Raw genomic sequence first — 12,042 nt, forward strand, 5'->3', positions numbered from 1 at the left:
TCCCTAGAATTAAAAGGGTGGTCCTGTCTAAGGCTAAGTTCACATTTCCGTTGATTTGTATCAGTCACATGCGTCGCTTGACGCATGTGACTGATGCGCTGTTCAACGCTGTACAACGGATGACAAAGAACAGAATTCTTTGTCGGATTCCGTTGTGTGCGGGGGGCGGAGTTCTGGGGCAGAGCCGAGCGGGGGGCGGGGCCAGGCGCTGAGGATGTCAGTGGAAGTGCTGCGGTCTGCATGGCTGGGGACAGGTGAGTGTATCTGTGAGTGAGTGTGTGTATGTGCATGTATGTATGTATGTATGTATGTATGTATGTATGTGTGTGCACATGCAAAGTGCGGGAGGGGGCGGAGCCGAGCGGGGGGCGGGGCCAGGCGCTGAGGATGTCAGTGGAAGTGCTGCGGTCTGCATGGCTGGGGACAGGTGAGTGTATGTGTGAGTGAGTGTGTGTATGTGCATGTATGTATGTATGTATGTATGTGTGTGTGTGCACATGCAAAGTGCGGGAGGGGGCGGAGCCGAGCAGGGGGCGGGGCCAGACGAGGGTGTCAGTGCTTGTCTGCATGGCTGGGGACAGGTGTGTGTGTGTGTGTGTGTGTGTGTGTGTGTACATACATGTGCGGAGTGCGGGAGGGGGCGGGGCCGAGCGGGGAAGTGTCGGCCTCCCTGCAAACGTAACCAGCCTAAATATCGGGTAACAGCAAAGCACCCGATGTTTACCTTGGTTACCCGATATTTACCTTGGTTACGGGCCTACACCGCTTAGCGCTGGCTCCTTGCACCGTAACCAGGGTAAATATCGGGTAACCAACCAAAGCTGGTGACGTGTGCAGGGAGCCAGAGAGCATGCGCAGCGAAATCCGACGGATCTCGCTGCTCAAAAAACGTTACATGCTGCGTTCCTCCCGCCCGGCGGTCAGTCGTTCGACGACTGATCAGTCGGGCGGAGGGTGCAACGCAGCATCATCAGTCACAATCCGCTGCTCATACAAGTCTATGGGAGCAGCGGAATCCGCTAAACGGATTCCGCTGTTTACAAGAGCAGCGGATTGTGACTGATAGATTTTAGCGGAAATGTGAACTTAGCCTAAATCTACAAGTCTGCAGTCACTCCGTGTGCCACTCAATGTGACTGCAGACTTTTGAATTCTCCCATCACACACGCTGTGAGGATTCAGCGGTGTCAGATCCAGGAACGGTGGTCATGTGGCCATGAGTATGTGATATGCATATTCCAGGCCAGAATCCAACAATACGGGTGCGGCCTCATGCAATATACTTGCATTGCGTGAGGCTGTACCCATCAGTCTAATTCTGGCCAGGATTATGCATATCACATACTCGTGGCTACCTGACCAACGTTCCCGGATCTGACTGCAAAATGAATCATCAGTGTGTGTGATGGGAGGATTCACAAGTCTGCATTCACATAGAGTGACACACGGAGTGACTGCAGACTTGTGGATTTAGACCGGACAGCCCCTTTGACAGCTCCAGGTAATCCACCTAAAACGTTGAAAACATACTTTTTCTGTTAATGATCTGTGTGTAAATTTTATTGCAAAGGCCTCGGTTCCACCTGCACATAGCTTCCGACACGAGAGCATATGCTAATGACCCTCTGCTGCAAGTGTCAGCCGAGGGTCATGTGACTGTGATCCGACTGCGGAGAAGAGGTAGGGAGCACTTTCTCCCTCTTCTCCGCTGCCTGTCTCTGAGTACGTGTGAGTGGATGACATGCGAGTGCAGTGTGATGTTTCACACGCACCCATAGACTTGTATGGGGGGGGGTGAGCCGAGACTCTATGCCAAACGCAGCATGGTGTGATTCATTGCTCATGCTGATATGGCATGAGAAATCAATCGCAGATGGACACTGCCCCATAGTTTTGCACTGGTGCGAGTGCAGTCCGATGTTTTATTGGATTGTATTCGTCTGTGCAAAATGCAATTGGAAATGAGCCCAAATGGTCAGTCTCAAGCCAAGAAAGTAACACCTCCATGTGTTTTGATTGATGGGGTCAGTGCTGAGTGTATTTTCCATTTTTTTGGGGGGGGGGGGAGTGGAGGGGGTGCACACTACATCCGATCATGCTGTTGTTACCTGTCCGAGCTGTTCAGTAACTACAAGTAGCTCGCTCTGGGCTGAGCACTGAGTGTACTCGAGATCAGCGATGCTCACGCAAATGGCTTGCAAATGTAAAGAATCCAAACTCTGTTTTTTGGGGAAAAGTCTATGTTTGGTCCTGACACCGAACCTCAGGCTTGCTCATCTCTAGTCATAACACCCCTTGTTCCGGTAGGAAAATATTAAAGATTAGAAAATGTATTCCTCGAAAAAGAAATTTGATCTTTTCTTCTACCAAACCAAAAATGTGCACACTAATTATAATATCTTGAACATTTTCCTTTGCTACAGATAAAAAAAAATATCAATCAACAAGAGATATGTCTTAAACAACCATGTGGCCGGAAATCACTGATAAGTACCAGAATGGGTTGAGTACAACTTCAACTGGCTCGTAGTATATCACAAAGAGTATGATCAGCTTAATCCTCATCATTCTCGAGCAGATAGCCCAGGAGCATCTAACCAACTCACATTTGTTGATGGCACCCCTTGTCTCAAATACCTTCTTTTTTTTTTCTATGTTAAACAGCCAATGTATTTTATTAATGAACTCTTGAAGTGTAAGGCTTTTTCATTTCTCCAGTGCTGCACATTAAATTTACTAGCCATATAGAACTGGCAATTGCTGTTTGGCCCAGATCATTTGGTCATACGTCTTCCACATGGCCAAGCACACAAACCAGAGGAATCATCTCAATGTCTAGATCATATACTTCACACACAATGTCCACTATAATTTCCAATCTCTTTCTAATTTTGGACAAGTCTACATCTTGTGAAGTAGTTTGGCATCATCATTTCTACATCTTGGACATCAAAGATCAGGTCTCACTCCCACCTCATACAAGGTCTTTATAAATGTTTTGGGTATAGGTGTGACAATCTGTGCGCCTCCCCCAGAGAACCCTTTTGAATATCTCCTGTCACTGCCCCATCTACATGGGGCCAATCTCGCCCTCCCACCTCGCTCTGCTTTCATGTTCATGAAGACTTCTAGATCATGGACAATATTTATGACCAATGTTTTAGTTTAAAAAATTAGGTTTAGGATCTTGTTATTCTTAATACCTTTCCCTTTCTTTCCTCTTGAAGCCAGCTCCATAGACATAACGCAACTGTATTTCTAAAAATCTTTTGAGCCTATGGCAAACTGTCTGCAATTGATGGAAAAACTTGTCCACCAACTGGGATATTCTTCTAAAACCTGCCTTTGATGGCTGTGAGCTGAGAGGAGCTTTGCTTGATTTTTCTGTTTACCGCCATTTTTCCCATGTACAGGAGTGCTCGCTAGGCCAAGTGCTTGTTACGATGACTATGGGATAGCAGGGAAAGTTTCAGGTAAAGAGGCCTGAGTCTCCTTCCAGGTCCTTATCCTGACCAGTCCTGACATGATTCCCCTTCCCCCCAGGGAAGGACAGGACAGGATTGTGATGAAAACCACAGAAAAAGACAGACAAGGGAAAACCAAAACTCTGTCACACAGCACACACGGACAAAGGTAAAGACAATAAGAGGTTCAGGAGGAAAAATAAGAGCAGGAAGGAAGCTACAGAACAGGGGTAAACTCTACAACCACATCAACCTATCATGTGATTGACTGGGAAATATGGCGCATGACACACTACAACACAAGTGGTACACTGGGGGCACTTTAACAATGGTGGGCCCTAGTGCTAGTGAAGGGGAAAATGGGATACCTCCTTCACTCACTTGCAGCTGTACCCTACACTCCTAGTTAGTCCCTATACAGGTTCTGCACCTGAGACACTAGCAGACCCTGTAATAGCCCTGGCTAGTGAGTGGGCAGGTAAGGGGCGCTAGCCCCACCGCTGCACTAATACAACACCAAGGGAAGGAAAGACAGAGAGGGGGAAACACAACAAAAGACTGCTGCAGTCAGCACCAAGACTGCAGCCTACACACCAAATTGCAGCAAGGGCTCCACCAGCTCCTTCCACCTCCAGGCCAAGCATCCAAATGAAATAGAATAACCGGCCCCCTCTACTGGGAGCAGAGGGTGTATATATAGGAACTGGGAGTGGTCCAAATCGGAAACAACTGGGAAGGTAATGAGAATGCTTGTGGACAAAAAATACTGACATTAACCCTCTCCTCCCCAAAGGAAAGGGAATACATTTAATCTGTAGAGTCTCAATGCAAAGAAACTCTGGCCCAGAACCGGTCACTAGTCTCTACAACAGAGAGATGACTGACACAAGCAAAGAGCACAACTTTCTCAGTTATGTCTGAGACACCACACCTCACAGACCAACACAAAATAAACTATACCTAGCATGAGTGGAAGGATTCACCCAGCATAAATAGGAGGGGATGTAATAGGCCTCCCCACAAGATGTGACCAAAGGAGCAAGTAGACCAGTAGAGATTAACTCTTGCTAGCCTAGCTATGAATCAGCACACAGCAAATCAATGTCCGAGTCTGCCTGTGTTGAACCCAGACACCAGAGAAACCAACAGGTACAGTGTCAAAATCTGCAGTGTGAACAGCGCTCAATGCCGCCATGAAAGTTGGCGAAGTTTGTGCAAAAATCCGTGTGACTGTGCTCCTATGTTCACTATAAGAAAGCAGTTGCCAGACCAAAATCAGACATGCCCATTTGACATCTTCCATGATGATCATGTTTCCTGGCCCTCATACAAATTAGACTGTCATCTGAACCAGTTGATAGCGGCGGATTAGCTGACAGTCTAATGTGTGTGTGGGCCTTAAGCCTGCTTTACACCTTACGATCCAGCATACGATATCGTATGCGATCGTAACCGCCCCCATCGTATGTGCGGCACGTTCAATTTGTTGAATGTGCCGCACATACGAGTAACCCCCGTCACATGTACTTACCCGTCCATACAAACCTCGATGTGGGCGGCGAACGTCCACTTCCTGTAGTGGGAGGGACGTTTGGCGTCACAGCGACGTCACGCGGCAGCCGGCCAATAGAAGTGGAGGGGCGGAGCTGAGCGGGACGTAAACATCCCACCCACCGCCTTCCTTCCGCATTACCGGCCGGGAGACGCGGGACGCAGGTAAGATCTGTTCATCGTTCCCGGGGTGTCACACACTGCGATGTGTGCTACCCCGGGTACGATGAACAATCTGATGTTCAATTCATGAGGAATGAACGACATGCGTGCGATGAACGTTTTACCGTTCAATCGCAATCGCACGTAGCTGTTACACACTGCAATGTACCTTGCAATGCCGGATGTGCGTCACTTACGACGTGACCCCGCCGACACATCGTAAGATATATTGCAGTGTGTAAAGCGGGCTTTAAGTTCAATCCTCTTCCAATTTTCAAATCATGGAGTTTCTCATATAGAAGTAAACTGAGTGGGTCTCTTAAAGAGGTTGTCCAATACTTAGATATTTATACAGGACATTTTCTTTATAAACCCTAACCACTTTTGTAATTCGCTTTATTTGAAAATTCCCAATTGTTCTCCATATATAGTCAATCCCTATATTTGTTTTCTTACTTTTCTTCCTATGATGTTCTGTTTGAGTCCCAGTATTCACTGGGGATTCTGAAACGGGTCGTCATCAGGGGGATGGCCGTGTGGTCACTTCCCCACTTCTTCGATCACACCCCCTCTTGAAACAGCGCCCCCTGATGAGAAGTGACTTCATCACCGCTCCATAGCTTCTGTCACTGCCCTGAAACTGATTGCCATCATTCTGGCATGGCACTTACTAGCTAATTGGCACAAGCTTGGTGGTGAAAATATTATTTTCAAAAGATCACATCAAAGGGGTTTTGAGAATATGTGTCAATATGTCCCTGAAATTCACAAAAAATAGTCTGTGCCGTCTAGAACATGACACCAGTAAATTGATTCCCCCAGCTAGATGTGCTGATCCTTCAATTTTTCAACTGACCACCCAAATTTTACTGCTTTTTATTTTTACATCTTACACACAGAGATTTTCATTACTATCCGAATTTTCTTTATCGTTCCTTATGGGAGACCCAAACCATGGGTGTATAGCTTCTGCCTCCGGAGGACACACAAAGTACTACACTCAAATGTGTAGCTCCTCCCTCCGGGCTATATACACCCCCTGGATGACAATCTACCCTGTTCAATGCTTTGTGTTCCAGGAGGTACACACACTTGCATTCTCTGATATTTTTTTATTTTAATTTTAAAGATTTGGAAGAAAAGTCTGGACTCCCGGCATGTCCCTTCACACCCCACTCTGTCGGGTGCTGTTAAGGTTGACTTTATAAGGCTGGAGCCTTCACATGCCGCGCTCCTTCACATCCTCTGTCGAGGCTCTGTTTGAAGTGGGAGCCTCCACGGTCCTCTCTGCTTGCAGAAGACTGGTCTCCATCCGCAGCCCTGTCTGGTCCCTGCTGGAAGGAGCGTTAACCCCCACTCAGGGACATGGCCCTGCGTCTCAAAAAGCTAAGTATTGAGACGTTTTTCAGGGGTCCCGGGTACTTTTATTAGGGGGACAGTATGTGCTTTAGCGTTACTGTAAATTCCGGCCGGTTCTGGGGGTTTCCCCTGAGAACCGCGCCGAGGGTGCCTGCTCGTCGGCCGCATTTTAAAATCTAGGCCCCGGCTTCAGTTTGGGCCTAGTTTCGGTTTTGGCTTCTCTGCATGTTTTGCATACAGCGCCGCCCACCGCTCGACCAGCAGAGGGGAGGGCACTCCTCTCTGGGGAGATGTTCCCTCCCCTGTATTTCTTCCTGTATCTCTCTGCCCTCCGTTTTTCCCGCTCGTGGGCTTATACATGCCCCCTCTCTTTCTCCCAGCGCCATTTTCTCAGCGTTCTTTCACTGGAGGGCGCTGGATGCTGCAGCTGCATACTATTAGGAAGGCTGACGCTTCATAGGAGAGCGGTGGAATCCGGAGGGCACACAGAGAGCACGGGCTGGTAAGCCACAACCTCTGGTTGTGCACTTTTATTACACTCTCAGGCATTCTACAGGAGTGTATTCTGGCTGCAGAGCTTCCACCTCAGCAGCATGTCTGTCACTAGGAGCAAGGCTGCAAACATGTACGCTATATGCACTGCGTGTAAGCTCATTCTGCCAGAGCCTAGCACATACCCACATTGTGATGCCTGTGCTAACATGTTTGTGTCTCAGCCTGGAGCCGCCTCAGGGGTCCCTCTGGCTGCTCCGGCCCAGGTGGCTGAACCCCCGGCTTGGGTAGCTTCCTTTTCACAAGCTATTTCCCAGTCTTTTGCCGACTCCATGGGGCAGCTGTCCCGGACACTGCTGTCCATGCATCAGCCCCCCTCTCAGGGTGTCTCTGCGGCTCCTAGCTCTGCAGAGCCCTCAGAGCATGTCCTAGGACCCCGTCCCCCTAAACGGAGACGCAGGGAACCTTCTCCTTCCTCGTCCCACGGCTCTGATTCACAGGCCGAGGTGCAGGGCGAGGAAGATTCGTTTACTGTGGGCTCAGACGCTGCCTCTATGTACCCCATTGAGGGTGATGCGGATGTTAGTGACTTGATTGCGTCCATTAACTCCGTACTGAACCTCAACCCACAAGAGTCAGAGGAACAACCCTCTCTGGTAGAGGTACACCAGTTTACCTCTCCTAAGAAACCTAGGAGTATGTTTTTTAACCACTTCAGCTTTCAGACCACTGTTAACAAGCCCAGGGCCTGTCCTGACAAACGTTTTCCGAAGCGTAGTTCAGATGACCGTTTTCCTTTTCCACCGGAGGTGGTTAAGGACTGGGCCCAGTCCCCAAAGGTAGACCCTCCGGTGTCCAGAATCTCAGCCCGCACAGTCGTAGCTGTGGCTGATGGCACTTCTCTTAAGGATCCCACTGACCGCCAGGTTGACCTTCTGGCCAAGTCTGTATATGAGGCGGCAGGAGCCTCGTCTCCCCGTCTTTTGCGGCAGTGTGGGCTCTTAAGGCAGTCTCTGCCTCTCTGGCGGAGATTCATTCCCTCTCCAGGGACTCTATTCCTGAGATGGATGCCTTAACTTCTCAAGCTTCGGCTTTTGCATCCTACGCCATGTCTGCCATCCTGGAGGCTTCTCACCGCACTGCGGTGGCCTCCGCTAACTCCCTCGCGATCCGCAGGATCTTGTGGCTTCGAGAGTGGAAAGCAGACGCTTCCTCTAAGAAGTACCTTGCGAGTCTCCCTTTTGCTGGGTCCCGGCTGTTTGGGGAACAGCTGGATGACATAATTAAGGAAGCTACTGGCGGGAAGAGTACTTCCCTGCCACAAGCTAAACCCAAGAAACCTGTCCAGGGCAGGAACCAATCGAGGTTTCGTTCCTTTCGTTCCTCTAACTGGTCGTCCTCTAAGCCCTCGGCCTCGTCCACTACCGCAGCCAAGGATCGTAAATCCAACTGGCGCGCAAAGCCGCGTCCTCAAAAGACCGGAGGAGCCGCTGCCACTAAGGCAGCCTCCTCTTGACTGTCTGGCCGCGCCAGCAACGTCCTTGGTCGGTGGCAGGCTCTCCCACTTTGGCGACGTGTGGTTGCAACACGTCTCCGATCAGTGGGTGCGGGATATCATCTCCCACGGCTACAGGATAGAATTTTCTTCCAGCCCGCCAAACAGATTTTTTCTGTCCACCCCCCCCTGCTCCAAAGCCGCCGCCTTCTCTCAGGCCGTGGCATCCCTGCAGGCCAACGGTGTAATTGTTCCGGTTCCCGCCCGGGAACGGTTCAGCGGTTTCTACTCAAACCTCTTTCTAGTCCCCAAAAAGGACGGTTCCTTCCGACCCATCCTGGATCTCAAGCTTCTCAACAAGCATGTTCAGGTGCGGCACTTTCGCATGGAATCTCTGAGATCGGTCATTGCCTCAATGACCCAAGGAGATTTTCTGGCATCCATCGACATCAGGGATGCCTATCTGCATGTGCCTATTGCGGTTTCACACCAGCGTTGGCTACGCTTTGCGATCGGAGAGGAACATTTCCAATTCGTGGCTCTCCCCTTCGGCTTAGCCACGGCCCCTCAAGTATTCACCAAGGTCATGGCAGCAGTGGTTGCCGTCCTGCACCTCCAGGGGTTGGCAGTGATTCCTTACCTGGACGACCTTCTAGTCAAGGCCTCATCCAGTGCAGACTGCCAGCGGAGTGTCTCTCTCACTCTCGCCACGCTAGTTCAGTTCGGGTGGCTTGTCAACCTGCCCAAGTCCACTCTGATCCCGACCCAGGTGCTTTTGTACCTAGGGATGCAATTCGAGACTCTGCCGGCACTTGTCAAGTTGCCCTTAGTCAAACAGCAGTCCCTTCGTCTGGCGGTGCGCTCTCTGCTGAGGCACCGCCGTCATTCCATCAGACACCTCATGCAGGTGCTGGGTCAGATGGTGGCGTCCATGGAAGCGGTTCCCTTTGCTCAGTTCCATCTGCGTCCCCTGCAGCTGGACATTCTCCGCTGTTGGGACAAGCGGATCTCTTCCTTGCACAGGCAGGTGGCTCTGTCGTCACAGACCAGGAGCTCCCTTCAGTGGTGGCTTCGGCCCCTCTCTCTGTCTCAGGGACGCTCCTTCCTGACTCCGTCCTGGGTGATCCTCACCACGGATGCCAGCCTCTCCGGTTGGGGAGCAGTATTTCTCCATCACCGAGCACAGGGCACTTGGACTCTGTCCGAATCAGCCCTCTCGATCAATGTGCTGGAGATCAGAGCTGTGTTTCTAGCTCTCCTAGCCTTTCACCACCTGTTGGCGGGCAAGCACATTCGAGTTCAGTCGGACAACGCGACAGCGGTTGCCTACATCAATCACCAGGGCGGGACTCGCATCCGTCTAGCGATGTTGGAGGTTCAACGAATCCTCCAGTGGACGGAGGACTCCAAGTCCACCATGTCTGCAGTCCACATCCCAGGCGTGGAAAACTGGGAGGCCGATTACCTCAGCCGTCAAACCGTGGACAGCGGCGAGTGGGCCCTGCACCCGTCAGTGTTCAGATCAATCTGCCGCAAGTGGGGCTCTCCGGAAGTGGACCTAATGGCATCACGGCACAACAACAAGGTTCCGGTTTACGTGGCTCGCTCCCACGATCCTCAAGCCTTCGCAGCAGACGCACTGGTTCAAGATTGGTCTCAGTTCCGTCTGGCCTATGTGTTTCCCCCTCTAGCGCTCTTGCCCAGGGTTCTGCGCAAGATCAGAATGGAGGGCCGTCGAGTCATACTCATTGCTCCGGACTGGCCCAGGCGAGCTTGGTACCCAGACCTGCTCCGTGTGTCCGTAGAGGTGCCGTGGCATCTCCCGGACCGCCCAGACCTTCTCTCTCAAGGTCCGTTCTTCCGCCAGAATTCTGCGGCTCTCAGATTGACGGCGTGGCTCTTGAGTCCTGGATCCTAACGGCTTCAGGCATTCCATCTGAGGTCATCTCCACCATGACTCAGGCTCGGAAGTCTTCCTCGGCCAAGATTTACCACAGGACTTGGAGGATTTTCCTTTCCTGGTGTCGCTCTTCCGACCATGCTCCTTGGCCGTTCTCCCTGCCGACCATCCTGTCTTTTCTACAGTCCGGTCTACAGCTAGGACTGTCCCTCAATTCCCTCAAGGGACAGGTGTCGGCTCTGTCGGTATTGTTCCAGCGGCGTATCGCCCAACTGGCTCAGGTGCGCACTTTCATGCAGGGCACATCTCACATCATTCCTCCTTACCGGCGGCCCTTGGATCCCTGGGACCTTAATCTGGTCCTCACGGCCTTACAGAAACCCCCCTTTGAGCCCCTCAGGGAGGTTCCCTTGTTTCGACTTTCACAGAAAGTTGTTTTTCTAGTAGCCATTACTTCTCTCAGGAGAGTCTCTGATTTGGCTGCGCTCTCTTCGGAATCCCCCTTTTTGGTGTTTCACCAAGACAAGGTGGTTCTTCGTCCGTCTCCGGACTTTCTCCCTAAGGTGGTGTCTCCTTTCCACCTTAACCAGGACATTTCATTGCCTTCTCTTTGTCCGGCCCCTGTGCATCACTTTGAAAAGGCGTTGCATACCTTGGATTTGGTGCGGGCGCTCCGAATCTATGTGTCACGCACCGCCGTTTTTAGGCGGTGCACCTCACTTTTTGTGCTAACCACTGGTCAGCGCAAGGGTCTCGCTGCTTCTAAACCGACCCTAGCTCGTTGGATCAGGTCGGCTATCACCGATGCCTACCAGTGTTCTCAGGTGCCTCCCCCGCCATGGATTAAGGCGCACTCGACCAGAGCTGTCGGTGCCTCCTGGGCTTTCAGGCACCAGGCTACGGCTCAGCAGGTTTGTCAGGCTGCCACGTGGTCCAGTCTGCACACTTTTTCGAAGCACTACCAAGTGCATGCTCATGCTTCGGCAGATGCGAGCTTGGGCAGACGCATTCTTCAGGCGGCTGTCGCCCATTTGTGAAGTTAGGTTTTGCCTACTTCTCAGTTGGTTTATTCCCACCCATGGACTGCTTTGGAACGTCCCATGGTTTGGGTCTCCCATAAGGAACGATAAAGAAAAAGAGAATTTTGTTTACTTACCGTAAATTCTTTTTCTTATAGTTCCGACATGGGAGACCCAGCACCCTCCCTGTTGCCTGTTGGCAGCTTTTTTGTTCCGTGTGTTTCACCGGCTGTTGTTAGTAGTCAGAGTTACGGTTATTCCGAGTTTACTCTATCTCTACTTATGGGTGGATGTCCTCCTTCAGCTTTTGCACTGAACTGGGTAGATTGTCATCCAGGGGGTGTATATAGCCCGGAGGGAGGAGCTACACATTTGAGTGTAGTACTTTGTGTGTCCTCCGGAGGCAGAAGCTATACACCCATGGTTTGGGTCTCCCATGTCGGAACTATAAGAAAAAGAATTTACGGTAAGTAAACAAAATTCTCTTTATTTTAAACCACAGAATTGTATTACTTCATTAGAAATGATCTTTATATTACCAATTACACACTCTAGTACAGTAATCAAGGCCATCTCTAGAGAAAAATAAACAACATGACC

The 12,042-nt window shown here is 50.7% G+C and overlaps 1 protein-coding gene across 2 annotated transcripts in view; it reads left to right on the plus strand.

Moving 5' to 3' along the window:
* IQCH (IQ motif containing H) overlaps positions 1 to 12,042 on the plus strand; it is a 192,608-nt gene that overhangs the window by 78,144 nt on the left and 102,422 nt on the right. The window lies entirely within an intron of this gene.

Source organism: Anomaloglossus baeobatrachus, chromosome 4, assembly GCF_048569485.1.
Source record: "Anomaloglossus baeobatrachus isolate aAnoBae1 chromosome 4, aAnoBae1.hap1, whole genome shotgun sequence".
NCBI classification, from domain to species: Eukaryota; Metazoa; Chordata; class Amphibia; order Anura; family Aromobatidae; genus Anomaloglossus; species Anomaloglossus baeobatrachus.